This window comes from Phyllostomus hastatus, unplaced genomic scaffold (genome assembly GCF_019186645.2).
Source record: "Phyllostomus hastatus isolate PE091 unplaced genomic scaffold, TTU_PhHast_1.1 phas_contig_34, whole genome shotgun sequence".
NCBI classification, from domain to species: domain Eukaryota; kingdom Metazoa; phylum Chordata; class Mammalia; order Chiroptera; family Phyllostomidae; genus Phyllostomus; species Phyllostomus hastatus.
Window position 1 is genome coordinate 30,797,381 of NW_025333857.1, and position 4,660 is coordinate 30,802,040.

Sequence of the window (4,660 nt, forward strand, 5' to 3'; positions counted from 1 at the left end):
CATGTCCTTTTTTATGCTGATGAAGTTCTCTCTAAATTCATCTATTCTTCACTTAAGTTCATTGAGCATCCCTATAACCAATGTTTTGAACTTCACATCTAGTAGATTACTTGTCTCCATTTTGTCTAGTTGTTGTTTTTTTTTTATGGAATTTCATTCTGATCTTTCATGTTTCTTTGTCTCCTCCTTTTGGCAGCCTCCCTGTGTTTGGTTCAATGCATTAGGTAGAGATTCTACATCTTATATGCTTGACAGAGTAGCCTAACATAGCAGGCATCCTATAGGATCCAGTGGCACAGCCTCCTCTTTCACCCAAGCTGGACACTCCAGGTGTACCACCCCCCCCTCATGTGGGCTGTGTACACCTTCCTGTTGTAGTTGAGACTATATTACTATTGGCATATCAGTGGGAGGAATTTACCTCTAGGCCAATCAGCAGCAAGAGGATCACCATAAAGGATCAGCTGTGCAACAATCCACTCCATGGATCAGGATTTACTTCACTGGGGCTCTGGTGCCCACTGAGTCCACCCCTTGAGGGTGTAACTTGTGGAGGTAATTGGGTGGTGCTTCCATATGGGCTGAAGCTGTCCACTGGATGCACTAGCTCTGGGGCCTCCCAGAAGATGCTGACCAAGGTCAGTTACCACCTTTGTTCTACCCAGGGCCACCCAGCATGAGCTAAAGAGTAACCTGCAGATGGCTGCTACTTGTGTTAGGCCTGGGGCGAGTTAGTGAGAGGTAATGGGGCATGTTGATACCAGATGCTTTTTAGGGATTTTAGGAAAGTCTAAAACATGAGCCAATACAGGTCATTAAGACGGAAAAGCCACTGGAAAGAGCTTGGATGAGCCCACAAGTAGTGGTGGAGTCTCAGGGAATCACCAGGGCAGGGGGAACAGTGATAGCTAGGTTGACAGAGACTCAGATATGGTGCCTGCCTGCCAGCTGTGCCGGCAAGGAGATGGTGCTCAACAAAGGAACAATGGCCCCTGCCAACACTTTTGCCTCAAAGCTGTCCCTCCAGCTCTCCCCCTCACACCAGATAGTTTAGTTCCTCTTCATATGCCACTGGTGCTTTTCAAGCTGCTGCCCCAGTGCTGGAACTCAGAGGGAGTGAGTCCAAGTTTACACATGGGCCCTTTAAGAGAAATGCCTGGGTCTCCAGAAGCCCTCTGTCACACTCGGCCATATCCCCACTAGTTTTCACAACCACAAGTATTGGGGACTTCTCTTCCTGGCACTGGAACCCTGGGTTGGGGGTCCTGATGTAGGATTGTGATGCCTCACTCATCAAGGGGAACCCCCACAGCCAAGGTATTCCTCCTGATTTTTATTCTCCAAATATGGGTATGGGATCAGCCCATTCTGTGCCCCCTCCCTGCCCACCAGTTTTGGTGTGGTTTCTCTACATCCTTAGTTGTAGGCCTTCCATTCAGCTCAGTATCAGGTGGTTCTGAATGATGGTTGTGATGTAGTTTAGTTGTAATTTTAATGTGGATGTGGGAGGATGTGAGTACTTACACTTACCTACTGACCATCTTGACTGGAAGACTTCTGTCTTGTTATTTCTTCAGCTACATTTCTGTCTCTTCCTCCTCTTCCTTTTCTCCCTTCCTCTCCTCTCCCATCTTCCTCTTTTTCTCTATATTCTGACCCAGGTGATACCCACTTCTGTGGCTTCAGTTACTACTAGATATGACTGGACTTTCAAATCTCTAGTCCAGACCAGTTTTTTGGTGCTCTAAACTAACATATGCAATTGTTTTCTTGACATTTTCATGTGATGTCTGACAGGCACATCAACCCCAACATGCCCCAAACGAGTCCATGACTTTTCCTTCATGCCAGCCCTCTCCTTTCCTGCACCTCATCAAACCGCATTAACAAAGACCTGTTTTCTGCTCTTGCCCCTAATGTCTCTGCATCAACACATCCAAACAATTCTGTCTCCAATGTTGTTTTGTAACTATTTGCTCCTTTCTACCTCCACTGCTAACAACTTGGTCCAAGTGACCACCATCTTTTGCCTGGGGAAATACGGCCATCTCCCTGCTAGTCTCCCAACTTCTGCTCTTGTTCTTCTAAAATCGATTTTCTACCCAGCACCCAGAGCTTGCTGAAATATATAAGTATGAGAGGTCTGTCCAGAAATTATCTGGCCATGTAATATGAACAACAGAAACATTTATTGAAGAGGATACAAGAAACATTGTACCTAGGACAATGATGCCTCAGTCCCCATGAAAGTAGGCACCTTGGGACCTCACACAGTTCTCCCAGTGTCTCTAGTACTGTTCAAAACACTCTACAAGATCCTTTGTTGGAATCACCATCAGCTGCCCTGTCATATTTCTCTTAATCACATTGACAGGCTGAAATCTCCTCCCTTTCAAAGGTGATTTAGTTTTGGGAAAAGCCAGAAGTTGCAGGATGCCAAATCTAGGCTGTAGGGGTACTGGGTTACCTGGGTGATGTTTTACCCAAAAGCTCTGCACAAGATGTAATGCATGAGTGGGTACATTGTCATGGTGAAGCTGCCAATCACCACTTGCCCATAGCCACAGCTGTTTTTGTTGTACTGCATCTCTCAACTGACAAAGAACATTGTGATAGTACCCTGTATCAATTGTTTGGCTTGGAGGGGTGTACAAGTGATGGACAACACCTTTCCAATAAAAAAAACAGTTAACATGGTCTTAATCTTGCTGCAGCTTTGCTGTATCTTCTTCAGGCATGGAGAACCAGGCAACTTTCATTGGGACGACTTGGTCTTCATTTCCAGATCATAGCCATAGACCCACAATTCATCTCGTTATGATCTTCTTGAGGAAATCTGGTTCATTGGTAGCTGTTTGAATCAAGTCATCAGCAATTACAGCACAATGTTCCTTCTGCTCTGGGAGCAGAAGCTGCAGAATGAATTTTGCCACATGTTTCACGCCAAGATCCTGCATCAAAATCTTGGACACAGTACTTTTTAGAATCTCCAGATCAGCTTCTAGTTTTCACATAGTCAGTCGCTGATCTTTGTTGATTGCAGCCCATACATGTCCAACATTCTCAGGTGTTCTGCTTGTTGCAGGCCTTCCAGAATGTGGATCACTTTCAACGAAATCTGGACTATCTTTGAAGTGTTTGTGCCACACTTCTATTTGCACTGCACTCATTGCATTGTCCCTGAAAGCTTTCTGAATCATCTAAATAGTTTCTAGGGTTGAATGTTCAAGCGTAACACAAAATTGGATGCAGATTCATTGCTCTATTCAGTCAGTCATCTTCAATGTGATGGCCACACAGTACTCATGCTCACTCAACAGCATCTACTGCCCTCACTGACTAGTACAGTGAAGTCGTCATTGTTCACACATGAGCATTCCAGTCCACTCTCCTTGGCTGCCAGGTTACACTGATGTCATGCAAACTGTTGTCATCATATTAACAATGGTTGGACTTCTTCTTGACAGACCTCGTATCATACTAGGTCCTTGTAGTCTGGCCTGTGCCAACCACCCCAGCTTCCCCACCCTTCCTCTCCTGTTTATATTCCAGCCACCACACATTCCTTCAGTCCCTCTAAAAGCCTGGCTGAATTTCTGCCAAACTCCTTGCACTGACTCTCCTCACTTCCTCCATGTCTTTGCAGGCCTGACTCCTCCGTGTCAGCCAGGTCCCAGATCAGAGGTTCAAGTCCCATCAGAGGAACTCAATCTAGTCACCTTTTCCCAATACCCTAGACACCTGACTATTTTCACCATAATGCTCACCACTATCTAAAATTATATAAATAATTTACTTATGTGTTTCTACCCACTAATACATAAACTTGACTGCAGACAGCTGGTCTTTTTTTTTCCACCTTTGTGTCCTCAGTGGCAATGCCTGGCACTAACAGATGCTCAATAAAATGGGTCAAATAAAAATGATGTTTAGTTAACCCAATGCTGCCCTGATGCAGGTATAAAGAGATAGAGGTTTGGAGTCAGCAGATCCAGATTTAAATACTGTCTATACCACTTAATAGATGTGTCTCTCAACAAGTTATGTGAGCCTCAAGTTTTTCATTTGAAATATATGGGTAACAACAGTGTCTACTCTACAAGCTGAACAGACTTGCTGTAAGGATTAAATGAGAGAAAAAACCTAAATACTTGGCACCATGAAGAGCACACAGTAAGAATTTAATAAGCAACAGGTAGCAAGTATATACCTATATAAATCACATATACACAAACTTTGGTGTTCATCTTCACTTGGCTTAATGGTTCCACTGCTCTGCCTTGGACACCAAAACCTGGGTGTTCTTAGCAATACATGTCTCAGAAGCACAGTTTGAGTCTCTAGCATTTTCTGATCATTTCCTACCACACCCCAGCATAATATGAGCTTTAGAAACCCCTTTCAGTGATTTACCTGAAAATATGAATATTCCTTTCCAGTATAAAAAGTGGTTTCAAGCAGCCTCCATTCCATCTACTACTTCAGAGGTCTGTGAATAGTAAATACACACAGATCTATACAGATATCGCACATGTTGAAAGCACAGAGTAATAAAATCAGCTTTGTACTCATCATAAAATCCTGTGAGCACAGGTTAAAGTAGTAGCCTCTATTACGGCAAATCAGGCCTTCTTTAAAACACACAGTAGCAGGAACAACA